The 17,977-nt window shown below is 38.3% G+C and overlaps 1 protein-coding gene and 1 non-coding gene across 6 annotated transcripts in view; one reads left to right on the plus strand and one right to left on the minus strand.

Moving 5' to 3' along the window:
- Positions 1-17,977, minus strand: part of DLG2 (discs large MAGUK scaffold protein 2) — a 2,057,646-nt gene that overhangs the window by 1,307,867 nt on the left and 731,802 nt on the right. The window lies entirely within an intron of this gene.
- LOC113593822 (U6 spliceosomal RNA) lies at positions 15,320-15,422 on the plus strand. Its single transcript, XR_003414186.1, has one exon. It is a non-coding gene; the product is annotated as a U6 spliceosomal RNA (small nuclear RNA).

Consider the following 17,977-nt stretch of genomic DNA (forward strand, 5'->3'; position numbering starts at 1 on the left):
TTCTGCAGCCTTGAACTAGTTGCTGAACCTCTCTGGGTTATACCATATTTGAAATGGAATTCAACGTCATTACGTTTTTTTGTTTTTAATCTTTTTTGAGAAGTCTTCATTGAAGTAAAGCACATGAAGTTTCTTTATAAACTCTAATGTTTCAGGTAATTTTAAGGGAACTGGCCACTACCCAGAAAAGGGTACTCTCTCCAGGACAATGGAGAGCAATATACTGGACAGGGTAGTCACATCTACACAGGCCTACTGAAACTGATCAGCGCAGGCAGAAGTGTTTCAAAGTTGGAGTTCAATTCTTCCAGTCCACCCATTTGCTTTGATGATGTACACAGTATTTTTTTAAGTTTATTTAGTTATTTTTTGGGGGGCGGGGGGGAGAGAGAATGTAAAGCAGGCTGCACACCATCAGTGCAGAGCCCAATGTGGGGCTTGATCTCACAAACCATGAGATCATGACCTGAGCTAAAATCGAAAGTCGAATGCTTAACCTACTGAGCCACCCCTGGCACCCAGATTTACACAGTATTCTTAAAACAGAATTTGAAAACCTTTAGAAGGGATATGTGCTTTCCAGCTTATCTGAACCCCCAGTTAATCCTTTTCTGACCAATGAAAAATTTACTACTGCTGCCAAACACTTGGTGAAGAAGCCTTGAGTCTACCGAACACATACACCAGAGCAGAATCGACTCTGTCCTCTCACTGACAGTATGAACAATCTGTACATGTGAGTATCCGTATTAGCCTGGATTTCTCCTTTCTGTAAATGTCCTTGATTTTATATAGTTTTACTATCTTCTCTGCACACTCTGCATCAATTATGTCTCTTTTTTCTTTACTATCTCTTTCCTTCTACTCTCCTAGCAACCATTGCCACCGTATTTGCACCCACTGTATTTTCTATAAATATACTTTAGAAGTTCAATGGCTGTAGGTTATGAATTATAGGTTTTTCTCAACAATGTTTAAACCACTTCAAGTCTAAAAACATAGGTCTAATGTTCTGGGCTAGATTGTGGCAGGTGAAGATGTAATTACAGAGCATTATGGCAGGTGTGGTATCAGAGATTCAACTGATTGCTTTGGAGAGACAGAAAAGAGTCATTTGTTCTGCCTGAGAAGGTCAGAGAAAGCTGTACAGAGGAGAAAACAGTATTTGAGGTGGTCCATGAAAAGTGAGAAAAATTCCACAAATTACAAAGAAAGGACAGTGTTTTCAGATAGGGGAGATAGTGTTAGTAATGGCATGGAGATGTGAAAATCCAATATATTGGAGAGTGAATTATTTACACACAGACATAATCTGCCAGGGCAGGTTAATATATCACATTAGGACTACTCTAAGGGAAACCTGCCTAAAGTTCTGTAAAAAGGACTTAGCAGAGAGTAGAGGTACCCAGCTTAAGACTCTGTCCATAACAAATACCTAACAGCCTAGTCTCTATCATTCCATGTGAGGCAGACACAGATAAGGCTTTATAGTCCAACAGGGATAACAACCAGCATGTCACCATGCTTAACTCTTGCCCCACTCATGGTACACAATACTAACCAATCAAGGCACTTACCTCTATGGATACAGCCTCAGAATGCTTCCCAATAGGGATTTCAGTAGGGCCCACTATCAATAGGTCTGAGTTGGAACTTGAAATGAGACCTATTTTCATCTCTGTTCTAGGATATACTAAGAGGGAGGAGTGACCCTAAAAGATATATTTATAACATAGAAACCATTTCACTATACCCATTTTGATATGCAGAGCTATGAATGCCTATCTATCTTAGCCTATTTGAGTCAGTGATTCAGAGTGGCCTTCCTGGGGGAGAGAGTCTAGACACTCAATATTTGGAAGAAAATGGCAAATTTCTATCACCTCATATTCCAAATGTAGCCAGATAATCACATAATTAACTGTAGCTTTTCAAAAGTGATGAGCAGTTATCAATTTTAAATTAAGGAAATTGTAGCCTGTATTACTTAACAAAAGCATTCTAGAAACACAATCAGTAAGTACAAGCTGCATAGAACAAAGCCACCAAATCAATTTACAAAGTTCCTGTAACATATATATAAATTAGCTATCAAAGCTAAAAATGCTTAGAAACAAAAATCCACTTTCACATATTGATTAGATTATTTTCTTTATAAGCATGAACAGTTTAGAGGGAAAAAAAGCTCAGAACTGATTGCTCAGACTCTCCAGGGTGAAGGAAACAAACACATTTTTAAAAATCCTCAGCTTCACAAGGTATCCTTTGCCAACCCCCTAAGGAGCAACCTTAGAGTCGACTACAGGCTGCAGCAGCTGCCTGCCCACTTTCTCAGCAGCAAAAAATATGCTAAGCAGTGATAATCAACAGGGAAGAGGATCAAAAGGTTGAGGGAATGATTAAGCAAGATACTCTTCCTTCTAACTATTAGTTTTCCGTAGAGGTCGTGAATGATGGAAGCCTGGGGATCTCCAATTTCAATCAATTACATGTGAAACCCATCTGTTCTGTGCTCCTTCTTTGGGAGGACCCATTGCTTTCGTCTTCTGGGTACACTGACAACAGGAAAACCATTAAAGTCAAGGCAGATTGCTTCCAGAACCTGAGCCTGACCAAGTACATTTCTGTCCCTTCCAAACCATTCACAACAAATAAAAGCCCAGGAGCCCATGGAAGGAGACCAAGACAAGATCAGGAAGATTCTCAATCTGTTATGAAAGGGGAAGCTTGGAGTAAGACCTCACCTGGAAGTTATGATTGGTATGAGCAAGATTACACTGAGGGAAGGTGACTGACTTTCATCATAGAATCTAAGCCCCAGGAGGTGTGAGACATGGAAGGGAAATGGCTCTCATTCTACAAACACTAGTTTGGAGTCTTGTCTTGCTACTTCCTAGCTGTATGAGCCTGAAGACATTATTCAACTTCACTGAACCACACTATTCTCATCTCAGTGAGTCAAATCTGTTTCTTGTCCTATTTATTTATAGGGTAGTGATGAAGAAATAGTTGGAGGATTATGATAATTGAAAATAAAATTTATCCCATACTGTTTCATTTAATCTTTATTACTATCTTGTGAAGTAGTAGTTATTATACTTTTTTGTTGGGTGAAGAAATGGGACCAGAGAGGGCAAGTGATGTGTCCATTGTGACCCAGCTGATAAGTAAGATCAACAGAGTCCAAGTCTTTATTCAAAAATTAATTGTTCTGGAGCACCTGGGTGGCTCAGTCAGTTGAGCTCCCAACTTCAGCTCAGGTAATGATCTCGCATTCCATGGGTTTGAGCCCCACATCCGGCTCTGCGCTGACAGCTCAGAGCCTGGAGCCTGCTTCTGTGTCTCATCTCTGTCTGCCCCTCCCCCACTTGTGCTCCATCTCTCTCAAAAGTAAATATAAACATAAAAAAATATTTTAAAAAAATGTTCTTTTAATTGCACTCTATCAGCCTCTTCAGGTTATGAAGTTCTTAAACTCGTGGGCTGAGCTCCCCTGGTAACCCTAAGTACCTAATACATTTATTACATAGTAGGTAATCAGTAAAGATTTGATAAATAAATGAAAAATGTTTTAAGTATGGAAAATGATTGAGCTCAACCTACCTAAATAAACAGTGATTTGGTGCATCCTATTGTCAGACACCTTTTTTCCTAATTCAAAGATGAATAATATTTACTTCCTGGCCTTAAGGGAGTCACAGTAATGAACACATATAGAAACAAAATCCAACTCCCACCATATTCCACTTTTAGTTGTCTTCTGCAGTTTCACACAATACATGGACTCCATTTTGAATGCATGCTGGAAGTGTCTACAGTGACTTCTCTGCTGGTCTTTGATGCTTAGCCAGAATAGGGAGTATGGACTCCTTTAGCTTGCAGAGTGTGAGCCATGGTGAGCCGAAAGAGCAGTTTTCACTTACTGCTTTAGAACTGTTAGGTAAGTAATGCTTCAGTCCCAAGGTTCAAATTTCAGAAGGTATGTGGAACCAAATATTTGCCATGCTTTTAAAGCCAGATTTTCTTTATGGTTTACCTTTGTTACATAAGGTTAAACATCACTACATTATTCAAGAAGGGATTTGACCAGAGTCAAGATTTCTAGAGGACTCAAAATTCAGGGAATTAGAGAAATCTCTAATTCTAATTCTAGACAAGCAAAAGTAGTGATGTTACTACTTAATGCAAAAAGAGGTAGGTGCCTTTGGTATCAACACAGACAGCAAGGAGACTCTGGTGTTGACATATCTTTAGAATGCAAACGCATCAAGAGTCAGGGAGTAAATGCAGAAAAAGTTGTGAGTGCCTGTCCAATTAATGATTATGGAAGAGAGGTATGTGGCCATCACAGTCACTGAAGATTTGCTAGACTTACAGAGAAGGCATGTCTTATTAGGTCTCCTCCTGATCTAGACAGGATATCCAATAAGGCTATCAAATCTCTTGTTCAAATTCCAGGCTCACCAATCAATTTGTAGGAATAGAAAAATATTTTAAGTAAATAAGCCTTTTTAAACATATGTATTTTCTTATTTCCCTTGGCCTTTGCTCCATTTAGTCAGTCAAGCCATTCTGCATCCATTGCCTCAAGTAAGGGACGACACCAAAACAAACAAAAAAGGATTCATTTTTTGGCTTTGAGTTTTAAAAGTCTCTCTTAGCTGGAGAAACAGAAAGGACTCCCTGTAGACTTGGCAAGGGGTGGGCAGGGCACAGGATGAGAAATGCCAAAGCTGTACACCTCCATGACTAAAAGTCCCCTAGGCTAGGAGGAGGAAGACCTTGGAGAGGAATTAAGGACTGTGTCAAAGCTGCAGACACTTGACAAAGAAGGGATTTCTTAGGCTCAGAGATGGACTGAGGAGATACCAACCTCCCACACAGACTTGTATGATTCATTTACATAAGGGATCTGTAGCTCAGGGAGGTGGCCAACATCTCAGAAAAAAATGACTGCAAAGCTTATTTACTAGCAAAGTGCCTGGCATACAGTGGAAGCCAATGATCACTTAGTAGGTTCATATCTGGAAATACTATGAGCTTTCAAATTCTATATTTGGGTACTAGCCCTGAAGACAGTGGCTGAAGGAAGGTGCCAAGCCAGCATTTGGTTAATTCCGCTAAATGATGCTCCCCAAGAAACTTTACATATCTAAGGGAAATCAACTAACAGCAGGGAAGAACCAAGTCACCCTTCTAAGTTTCCACTTTCTTACTTGTTACAGCTGCTGTGAGAGGACAGTTTCTCTGCTTCTGGTATCTCTCTAACCTATCCACAGTGCATGCTGTACAGAACTGAACATACAAGTAATGAGTATCATTCTTATCTCTCTTCCAGGATTCATGGGCTAGAAATAGCCATTAGGCAGTGGCTAGTGAGTAGCCTGTAGTGCCCACAGTGCTGCCTCCTGCTCAGTAAGAGGCTTGCCCTAATTTGAGGATTTTAGATACAGTGAGCAGCACCTAACAAATAGCTGGATATGATGGCTGAGGCTTTTAGTGCCTTCAAGTGTCACAGGCAAGTTGACAAGGTTGAGTTAAGATAGTTCTGTTCAGTGCCATTTCTGAAATCAGTGTGGCTCTGGAAAACTGAGAACTTGAAACTTATGTAATCCAAATGGGGGAAAATAAACCTCCTCCTTCCTCAATTTGGAATAATGCTTCTATAGAATCTATAACTGTGGCACATTTTATGAATCTGACATACCAAACCAAAAACATGCATAAAATAGGCTACATAACTCAAAATACACATTAAAAGGTCTTCATAAAGTTGAAGCTAGGAGAAATCCTGAAATATATCATTTTGTTTGATGAATTTCCCCATTCATTTCTTCTAGACTACACTCTCTGAAGGGAGTGACTGTGTATTTTGAACTTTGAAACTCCAGAGCCCAGTACATTTGGCATGCTAGATGCCAAATATGTACTCCAGTCAGTGTTTGGTTATAAACCTAAGTAAGCAGACACTAATTTGTGTACTTTGTGAACTTGAATTGGTTTTTCCTAAAGCAGAGTACTAAGAGTATTTTGGAACTCTCCCTTTAGTTTGGTAGAAAATAAATTTCTGGGAAAATGCCAGTGGAGATACACAGTTCTAGATCAGGATATTAAAAGAGAATCATACGTATACTCAATCAGAACACCGAGATGTGACAACACACAGCATTTCCACTACGCTCATATGGTCCATCACTTTTGGGGAAAAAATGTGGTATAAGCATGAGCACAAAGATGGAATTACTCAATTCCACTGGAGAATGGAGTCTTAACAAATCCTTCATGAAGGTGACCATGAAGTGATTTTTTTTTTAATTCAAGTTAGTTAACATACAATGTAGTCTTGGTTTCAGGAGTAGAACCTAGTGATTCATCTCTTATATATGATACACAGTGCTCATCCCACAAAGTGCCCTCCTTAGTCACCCATTTAACCCATCCCCCACACACACCACCCCTCCAGCAACCCAGTTTTTTCTCTGCATTTAAGTCTCTTATGGTTTGCCTCCCTCTGTGTTTTTGTCTGATTTTTCCTTCCCTTCCCTTATGTTCATCTGTTGTGTTTCTTAAATTCCACATGAATGAAAACATGGTATTTGTCTTTCTCTGAATTATTTCACTTAGCATAATACACTCTAGTTCCATCCGTGTTCTTGTAAATGGTAAAACTTCATTCTTTTTTGTCACTGAGTAGTGTGAAGTGATTCTGGAAGCTAAGAAGGTGTTCATCAGCAGTGAGGGAAAGGCAGGACAGCACTACAAGCTAAGGCAGCCAATGGATGCACAGTGGTGTGGAAACATGAAACAGCCTCAGGTATTTGAGGATATACAGAGTTGAGAATACTAGAGTTTTAGGTTCAGTGAGTATTGAGGAAAAGTCTGCAGTGGTGTAAACCAAGAGACCAAAACTTGTAGGATTCCATATGACAAATTAAGGACTTAAAGGTATGGACAATGGAAAGTAATTGAAGTTTGGGGAGACAGTGCAGGAGAATCTCATGATGAGATCTAGGTTTCAGGAAAATCACGTCCATCAATCGAGAGGATAGACTGCAATCCTGGCGGTGGAAAGAATCAAACTTCTTCTTGTGGTATTCCACATGAGATGCTGTGAGTGTAAACTAAGGCGATAGGGAAGGGAAAGGAGAGAAGAGAATGGACAGTTTCAAATTCCTTAATTAAGCAAGTAGAAAATATGGGTCCTCAGTGTGAGAAATGAGGAGCAGGAGTTGGCTAGGAAGGTTTCATGTTTATTGCTTTGGGTAATTTAAGACACAAAAGTGCAATTTACAGAGCTGGAAAATACAGGAAATAGAGCCCATTTTGATGCACGTATATTCAGGTCAGTTGTATACATGCTAAGTTTGGGATACATACATGCCCCCAAGGTGGATACATAAATTTTGAGTCATTAAATACATCATTTTAAGCAAAATTTGAGTGAATTACACCACCCAAGGAGAATGGATGGGGTGTATCAAGACCTGGGAACAGCAATGTTTTAGGGGTAGATGGGAGAAGAGGAGCCTCTGAAGCATCCTGAGAACAGTTAAAGAGACCAGAGACAAAAACAGAAAAATCTCTTCCTCTCATTTTCTGCCTCACAAGATCTTGCTCTTTTACAAGTTTTAAAAAATGACCTAGAGAAAGAAAAACTAATATATTACAACTAGCTTTCTGAATATGCCTTTTATGGTTGCTTTCCCCCTTAGATTAATAAGTTATGAGAAAATGACAGAAGAATGGCTTTTTTTGTTTGGCAGGGGAACACCTGGGTGGCTCAGTTGCTTAAGCGTCCAACTTGCGCTCATGTCATGCTCTCATGGTTCGTGAGTTCAAGACCTGCGGAGCTCACTTTGCATCCCTTGTCTCCCCACCCCCCTGCTCGCTTGCGCTTGCTCTTTCTCTGTGTCTCTGCCCTTCTGCCCCTCAAAAATAAATATTTAACAAAAAATGCTTTAAAATTTTCTTTTCTTTAAGAGAAAAATTTGAGTATCATTTCCATTTGGTCACTTCTGAATCACTCCCCAAGAAATTCCCAATGACTGCTGACAATAATGAAGTGAAATGCCAAATAGGTAGATGGATGGTTATATGTGTATCTCTGTGCCTATTTACATATGGTTATCACCATGTACATATAATACACACACTCTCTCTCTCTCACTTTATTATAGTAACTCACTTGACCCCTCCTACTTGTAATGTGACAAAGTACAAATGTAATAAGCATAAGGACCCTTATGCTTCAGGAGAAAACATCGCCCTCACAGAAGAGCCTATTACACCTTCCAGACAGGAGTTAACAACAACAACAACAACAGGAGGTAAACCAATAGTAATTTAGTATCTATTATTTGGAATAACTGTTCTAGTTTCATTTTATTCATTATTTCATTTAATCATCATCTTGAAAAACGTACTGGCATTGGATATACCAAGGATTCAGTTGACAAGTGGGAAACAGTTTTGTGAGGATGATAGCTTTAATACCCCCCATTTCAGACCTGTTTCTTCATACTGTCCTCTCCTCTCAATCACTCAGTTGAACAACAGTCACCCAATGCTGAAACTTAACCATATGTTTCCAACAGTGGCTGCAAATCCAATTCCCCATGAGACTTTTCAAAGTTAATCAAACCCTTCTCTAGACTTCCTATATAAGAATCTCAGGTGGGTTCCTTGATTCTTGTTTTTCTAAAGCACCACAAGTGATTCGGATACTGAATCAGTATCCGAAGTGATACTGATTGGATACTGATTTCCATAGTGATTGGAAATCACTATGATATTCTCAGGAGTTCGAGAAAGTATCTGCCAGGGTGATCTGGAGAGGTATTAAAAATATAGTGGCTGAAGACCCTCACACCCTATTACCCAGATTCTGGGACTTCAGGGACCCCTACCTATAACAAAGGCTTTTTTGATGCTCACACCTCTAAGAAGCAGAGTTTAAAGAAACCGTGTGATAACTGCTAACTAACCAAGCAGTGAAAGCAATTATTAAATAGAAATGAAATTAGAATCTCAAAGAGATATCTGTGCCCCATGTTCAGTGCAGCATTATTCACAATAGCCAATATACAGAAAAAACCTAAATGTCCATCAACAGATGAGTATATACAGAAAATGTGGTATATGCATACAATTAACTATTATTCAGTCTTTAAAAAGGAAATTCAGTCATATGCACTAACATGAATAAACCTGGAAGGTATTATGCTAAGCAAAGTAAGCCAGTAACAAAAAGACATATACTATGTATGGTAACATATTAGGTATCTGAGATAGTCAAACTCATAGAAGCAGAATGGTGGTTGCCACCGGGCTGGGGAAGGGGCATGTGGGAAGTTGTTGCTCAATGGGTACAAAGTTTCAATCATGAAATATGAGGAAGTTCTAGAGATCCTGTGTAACATAGTGCCTATAGTTAAGAATATGGTATCATGTACTTTAAAATATGTTAAAACGCTAGATTTCATGTTAAGTATTCTTACCATTAAAATACACACCCATACAAGAACACAAGGACATTTTGGGAGGTGATAGATATGTTTAATACCTTGATTATGGGGATATTATATGTATATGTCCATACTCATCAAAATGTACACATTAAATACATGCAATCTTTATATATCAGCTATACATCTATAAAGCTTAAAGAAATTAAAAACATGGTATTTTAAAAGTAAACTGAAAGCAATTATGATTGAGTTTAAACATTCTTCCGATTTGACAATAAATTTCATATATTAAAAAAAAATAATAAACATTCTTAGTGGGATAAATTTGCTAGATCCATATCATCCAAACCTAGTTATAGAACTATGTATTTCCAATTATTTGGATCTAATTTCTACTCAGCTAATGTAGTATTTTAAGTTTTCACTCAAAGGCTTATAACCCATCATATTTCTCTGAAGGCATACTTTTCTTTATCAATACTCTTGAATCTGTAGCTGTGTGCCTGTCCTGATCATGTATTGAAATATGCTTTGTGCTGAGAAATACTGCTTCTGATGCATCCTTCTTTGCAAAAGAATTCATTGCCTCACAAACTATCAGCAATACATTAGGTATACGTTAGACACTGTTCTAGGCAGCATTACCACTAGGAAAAACAGGACAGAGTCCTTGCCCTTGAGTATCTTGCAGGTAGCTTGGGAGACAGTCACGTAAACAGACCAACACATCAATGTAGTCAATGCTACAATGGAGTCATGCACATCATGCTATCCCAGCAAGGTGGGAGCAGTACCTAGTTCCACCTAGGGAAGTTGGCACTGATTTCATGAAAGAGCTAATATTTAGGATGTGTTTTGAAGGCTGAGTTGGATTACATTTACTTCCTTCTAATTTACACTGCTTTTTAGTTATAATACACCTAAATTTCAAATATAAGTACAGAATGCACAATGTCACATTTTTTAATTTAATTTTGAGAGAGAGAGAGAGAGAGAGAGAGCGTGCACAAGCTGGGGAGGGGCAGAGAGAGGGAGACACAGAATCTGAAGGAGGCTCCAGATTCTGATCTGTCAGCACAAAGTCTGACGTGGGGCTCAAACTCTCAAACCGTGAGATCACAACCTGAGCTGAAGTCTGACGCTTAACTGACTGAGCCACCCAGGTGCCCCAATCTCACTTAAAAAAAAAGTCTTAATTCTCTTTACAGGTTCATAGGTAGTTTCCATCATATCAGTGATCTAACTTAAGCTAACAAATGATTACCCTTCTCATCTGAGCAAAAATAGGTGTCTAACTGAAGAGACTGATAAGCAGCTGTGATATATAGATGGCATTATTATGTGGGAAAATTGAGACCTTCAGTAAAGCACCAAGAGGAAAAGGCATGATGTAACTTTTGCTTCTTGAATTAAATCCTGTCTAATTGGCACTTGTAGAAATATGAAGTTGTTAGACCTATTTTGCCATGATAAACAGAATAACACCTCCTTTCCCTCTCTGCTGAGATGTTCATGTACTAATCCCCAAACTTTTGAATAGGTTAAAATACATGGCAAAGGGCCTCTTTGCAGATGGAATTCAGTTAAGGACTTTGAGGTAGGAAGATTACCATTATCTTGGATTATCCAGGTAAACAACAGAATGCCAAAAGTCCTTATTAAGAGGGAGACAAAAGGGCCAGGATCAGAAAGGGGTAGATGATGATGGAAGGAGAAGACAAAATGGTACATTTTGAAGGTGGAGGCAGTGGCCACAAGCCCAGGAATGCATGCATCCTCTGGAAGATGAACACAGATTCTCTCCTGGAGACTCCACAATGAATCCAACACTGCTGACACCTTGATTTTTATACCTGTAAGTCTTGTTTCGGATTTCCGATATCAGGAAATGTAAGGTAATATGTTTGTGTGCCTTTAAACCACTAAGTTTGTGGTAATTCACTACAGCAACATTAATAAACTAAGATATATATATATATCAAAGCCTTGACAGGACAACTTAAGTTGAGCTCTAAGTATGGAGAGTAATTAATCCTTCCTCAGTTGTAACATTTCTATATGAGAGGTCAAAGATTTCCTAAAGAGAATGGAGAAAGGATAACTCACTCTCGGTCAGAAATTTTGTCATCTTCAGTCAAGCTATAGCATCCCTGCTATTTTCCATAAATTTTCCAAAGGTATGTTGAGGTCCATTGAACAACACCTGTACTTTGGGATCCTTAACCATCTTTCTAAAAAGAACAATTTTAACAGTGTTAAGAATTAGTTAACTGGGCCTCCTTTTAGTAAACTTATCAGATAAACTCACAAGCAAGGGATGGCCAATGGTATAATGATAGTCCACAAAACATGGAGCTGGGTATTATCATTACCTGAATACCAAAGATACCATCCTTCACCTTAATGACCTTATACATAAAGGTCAAAGAAAGCGTCAAAGCAGAAATAAAAACCTGGAGGTAAAACCCTAGAGAAAACTAAACCCTGGCATCTTCTGTCATTTTTCCTAGGAACAAGAGCCCTGATGAAGATTTTTGGTTTCAATAACCCAACCCCCACTGCCAGGTTTCTTAGTCTGTTTGCTAAAATTATTGTTGTGGCATCAAACAGATGAAGCCATCTATGAAAACAAAGGACTCTAGGAAGGGATACCTTTTTGTGATGAGGTTTTATTTAAAAAATTTAGACCAAGATAGAAGTCTTATCTTTTGTAAGGAAGTACACTAATGGTATATTTCATACAAATGTCATTTAACATTGTTTTTTATATGTCAGACACTGTGTTGGGGACTGGAAATAGAACAGTGTTGAAAAATAAAACCTGTCTCTGGCCTCACCAAGCTTAAAATTCAATAGAGAAGACAAAGACAAAAGTACAAAGACGCTGAGAATGTATAAAAGGGAACCCTAACTAGTTTGTGGCTACTCAAGTGTATTAGCTCAGGCTGCCAAAACTAAATAATATAGAATAGGTGGCTTACACAATAGGAATTTATTTTTTCACAATTCTGTAGGCTGCAAGTTGAAGATCAGGGTGTCAGTAGGATTGGTTTCTGGGTAATTTCTCGCTGCCTGACTTGTAGACAGCTGCCTTCTTGCTGTGTCTTCACATGGCAGAGAGACAAACAGATACAGAGAGGGAGATGGGCAGAGAAACAGAACACTCTCTGCTATCTCTCTTATATAGGACTTAACTCCATCATGAGGGCCTTATTCTTATCATCTTATCTAGACATAATTACCTCTCAAAGGCCCGGTCTCTAACTACCATCACACTGGGTGTTAGGGCTTCAACATATGGATTTTAGGGGGACACAATTCAATCCATAGCATCAAGGATGTCCTCATTTGAAGCTGTCTGAATTAAGGTGACAACAGAATAGAAGTAGAAAATCCTTAGAGTATTCCAAATAAAGGAAGAAGCATGTACAGATTCTAATATGGGAAGGAACTTGATACATTTAGGGAACCAAAAAGGAAGAGCAGTGAGGCTGTAATACAGGGAAAGAAACAAAGACTGGTATGAGACAAGGCTGGCAAGAGGTGATTGCCCACAATTTTTTGTGACTCTCATTCAAATAATATGCAGATCTTTAAGAAATGAAATGCTATCAACAAATTTTAAGCAGGGACAAATTTAATAGGATCTGTCTCTCATTAATCTCACTGTGGCTTGTATTTGCAATATGGATTGGCATGGGAAAAGAATGATACAGTGAGACCAGTTAGCTGTTCATGTGAAAGATGATCATAATGGCTTGAATTATGTTGATAGCAGAGATGGAGCAAAAGGATACATTCAGAAATATTTAGGAGGTCAGCTTACCCTATATGTGAAAGGTAATGAGAGAGAATGAAGATAAATCAGGGTATCTGGCTTGACCAAATGTCAAAGGAGGGGGAGGAACAATCCCTGGCATGGACGAAGTACAGGGTATATTCTAGAGATGGAGAACACTAGAAAAGAAGTAGATTTATCAAGCAGAAAATAATAGAATGAGTTTTACATTTTTTGGTTTGATACTCCTATAAGGCATCAAAGTGAAGTTGCTGACAACTGGATTTATAGGTGAGCAGTTTCAAATTGAGGTTTTGGTAGAAAATGTAAATTTGGGGTAGTTAATAAACAATAACTGATATAATGGAAGTAAGATCACCTTGGGAAAGAATATAGAGGAAGAGTGCTGAGGACATCACTTCGAAGGAAAATATAGCACATGATCAAATGGAACACAAAGGACTCTAGGGCTTTGAACCCAATGTGAATACTTTAGCTTGTAGATGGGGAGGGCAATGCCACTAATAAGTTTTTTTAACATCATGCCTTTCTTTCTCTTACCAAGCAGCCCCATGTTACCTTCAATTCTCTAATTCTTTGTCCTTTTGCGTGTGTGTGTGTGCGCGCGCGCGCCATTATTGCCTATCATCATCAGTCAGGTATGCAGTATCTGCCTCCTTTCATCTTGTTCAGTGAAACAAAAGTTGTAATTCCCTCTCCTTTCCACTTGCAATTCACCAGTTCTTCTTGACATTTTCCAAAAGTCCACCTTCCAAATAAAGTTCCTGATCATTAGAGAAGCAACTTACCCAAGAATACATAGCTAATATAAGTAGCTCTCTGTAACAAGCTACCAGCTCATTATGTTGGCTAATAAATAAAATCTATCCAGTCATCATGGAAACCAAAACTCATTTCTAAAGGGAAAAATCTAACAAATGAACTCGGTAAATATTTTCTGTAATGAATTGGATGCAGACCCTGAAAATTGTTTCTCCACTGACTTCCTAACTGTTGAAGGTTGGGTTCACCATGCCAAAGCCTGCTTATTTTTCCCTCAATAACACAGCAATGACTAGAATGCCAGGTCATCTAGAGACTAGAGAAACCTCAGTGTATAGGTTTGAGGCTAGATCGCGTTTGTAAAATAGGAATTGCTAGCTCTTCTCCAGTCAGCATGAATATGAAGCTTCCCACAAGTAAGAGTAAACTCTCCACAACACTACAGTTGTGAAATGGTTGTGCTCCTTTGGACTGTGTATCTCCTTTCTCTAGCTTCTTAGCAGAGGCTTCTCTGCACCTCTCAGTCACCACCAAAGTGACTATTAGTCAACCAACAAAGATAGTCATGTGCCATTAGCAAAGACACATTACTCCTTTAACCTACTGCTTAACAGACAGCATGAGAGGTCTAGCTCAATTGGATGCTTAAAAATAACCAAATATTGGGGCGCTGGGGTGGTTCAGGCAGTTAAGCATCAGATTCTTGATTTCGGCTCAGGTCATGATCTCGCGGTTCATGAATTTGAGCCCCGAATCAGCTCTACACTCACAGTGTGAAGCCTGCTTGGTATTCTCTCTCTCCCTGTCTGTCCCTCCCCTGCTCATGCTGTTTCTCTCTCTCTCTCAAAATAAATTACCTTAAAAAAAAATCACCAAGTATCTACTGATTGCCAAAACAAAAAAAGAAAACACCCCAAGGAAATACATGACACTTTGGACTATTAAGAAGCATAAACTAACTCTTGATTTCTAGAAAATAGTAACTTACTGATGGCTCAAGACAATTATCCATCACAAGACAATAGGTTAGAAGGCCAATTAAGCTTATGCATTTAAGATAGGGTGGTTAGTGAGAGCTCTTGGAGAAGTGATTTCATGTGTGGTATTTGTGTTCTAATGACTAAGATGTCAAGAGGCAGGGTGAAGGGAGAGATACAGGTCAATCTGATTAGTTAAGGACAATGTGCTTTTGCAATTATGGATAGCAGGAACTAGGTATGTGTGTTTGAAGCAAAAGTATTGGGTTATAGGGCTGGAGGTTCAATTGTCAGTATCATTTATTGACAATCCTGTGCTCACTTCAGCAGCACATATACTAAAGTTGGAATGATACAGAGAATATCAGCATGGCCCCTATGCAAGAATAGCACACCAATTATTTACTGACAATCTCTACAATACCATAGCCATGCTTTTTGAACATATTTTGTATGTTACCCACCAAAAATATGGGGCAACCACTGCCCATTTATTACAAAGTATTAATTTCAGAATACATTTTGGTTCAAATACAAATAGGTTCAAAATATATTTCAATACATTTCAATCCAAGCATGAATGATATAAAGCTCCTTCTAATCCCATCTTTCCTGTAGCAGTGAATTCCGGTACTCAAATGGGGAGAAAAAAGTCTAGCATAATTTATACTAACAGATGTTTCTAGAAAAAATCCACATCAGTGAAAGCCTAGGAAAATAACAAACTTCAAAAGCTTTTAACAAGCAAGCTGAAAATAAGTACTATGAAGTTATTTTTTTTTAAAGAACAATCATACTATGAATCACTTAGGACAAAGATAATACAGTAGTCATAGTAGATGAAAATGAATGGAGGGGAAACAGCTCACCAGAGAGAAAGCAAGTACTTACTAGAGGAAAGACATCACTATAAAGCTGCACAGAGAACCCCAAGCCTGACTAAGAAATAAGCAGGAAAAAGTAAGCAGAAGGCAGAAATGGTACACCCTGCTTCTAAGACAAAAACAGACTCCAGTGGAACAGAGAGGTCACTCAAAGCATCAAACACTTCCAACTGGGAATACCTATTGAAACAAGCAGACAGTAAAGTGCCCAGCCATCCTGGTGACTTATTTCAGAACACTTCTTCCTATGTCAGTCTGCCATCTGCCCAGCAAATTAAAGGACACATGAGTAATTTTAGGGCCACCAACAACCTCAGACATGGTTGCTTTATTCTGAATTTTTGGAAAGGTGTATTTCCACCATTCCAATTTTCATAAATGTAACGTTATTAAAGTTTAAGTGTGTTGCCTTGCAGACATTTATCATAAATTACGATTAAATGGTATAACATAGACCCTGTTTTCTATGTAATTTCTATGTATTTCTATGTAATAAGAACTCTACGACATCCCTTTATTTCAAAGCAAACTAAGAAACTGAGGTCATGGGCATAGTTAAATGTTTTAGCCCTTTTCCCACAGTACTCAAGAGTGTTCAGAATGCTTGATACTTTGGCATTAGTTGACTCTGAGGAGAGTACACATGAAAATTTAGTTTGGCCCAAATTCTTCCAATAATCTCTATCTCTAGACTTGCAGTATGAAATAATTAAGAAAATGAACCATTAACTTATTCATCTCTTCAATAAGCATTTATTGAGCACCTACTATTAGGCAAGGCCCATTTCTAGACACTAGAGATAGAGATAAAAATCTAATGGAGCTTACATTTGGTGGGCCAGATGTAATTATAAATAACAGTATGAAGAATGTGAGAACACATCAAAAAATAAAACTGCAGCATATTGCAACCAACTGAAGTATATAATTTGCCATCATATCTTCAAACTATCCTAGGAGTGTTAGGGCTTAAGTTGGGGACAACAAAAATTAGAAAGTGCCTGCTGATCAGACCTGGAGAATGTGCCAGATGTGACCTTTGCCTTGACATTTGCAAAGTTTCCTATTATCTTATCCTGACAATAGGTTAAGAGTCTTGGTTTTGAAAACATTCCAAGATGTAACTTTAAAAACTCAAATAAAATAACTTGTTATTCACTCCGAAGACTTTTAGCACTTCATTTTAAAAAATCCAATGAAGAGATTAAAAGGAAATATTTCAATTTTTCTTTCCCAGAAATTGCGATGCCAAATCATTTCTGGAGATAATTACAGACATGATTTCAGATATTTGGCATGACACATTGTTTCAGTAAAAATCTAGATAATAGGGTATAATAATGATAGGTTTGCAATAGTTTTAAGTCAGATTTGCTTATATCATAACCTTCTAATTAATTTTTTGAAATATTGATCTGGAACTCTATTAAAGTAGATATAAACCTTACCAAAAACCTTATTTTTATTTTATGAAATGGGTAAAAATTGAGGGTTTTTTGGTTTATCTTTTTAACCTAAAATAAGACTTTCCACAAGTAGATCAGAACATGGCAATAAACTCAAGTACTTAATTAACTGACAGAGGTAAATTTGGTTGCTACTTCTGTCGATCTCTGGTCTCTTCTTTACCTCTCCCATCCTCCGTGGTTCAGAACTTTTCTTCTTCACAGCCACATGTTTTGGGGACTCATCTCTCAGGTGCCCATCTTAAAAGTCAGGGTGCCCCAAGTGGGGAACAAATCCTTTTTGCTCAAGGAGAAGCTCCAGGTTTTGAGTTCTTTCCCGATTGTAGGTCACCACACCAGGGGTGAGGTTTATGGTGAGACTGTGTCTCAGCCTTTCCTATCTACTTCTATATGGTTTCCTTCTCATGTGCCTGATAAGAAGGGGCTGCTTCACTAGTTTTTTCAGTTTGGTTTTTTTCCCCCAAAGCAAATTGTTCCATATATAGCTATAGATTTGGTGTCTGTAGGAGGAAAGTAGTTCTGGGTCTTCCTACACCATTATCTTGGACCAGAACCTTGAAATTGATCAAACTTTACTTTCTACATTCTTTCCTGCTATTCTTGGAACCATCACTTGGATACT

Source organism: Acinonyx jubatus, chromosome D1, assembly GCF_027475565.1.
Source record: "Acinonyx jubatus isolate Ajub_Pintada_27869175 chromosome D1, VMU_Ajub_asm_v1.0, whole genome shotgun sequence".
Classification (NCBI taxonomy): Eukaryota; Metazoa; Chordata; class Mammalia; order Carnivora; family Felidae; genus Acinonyx; species Acinonyx jubatus.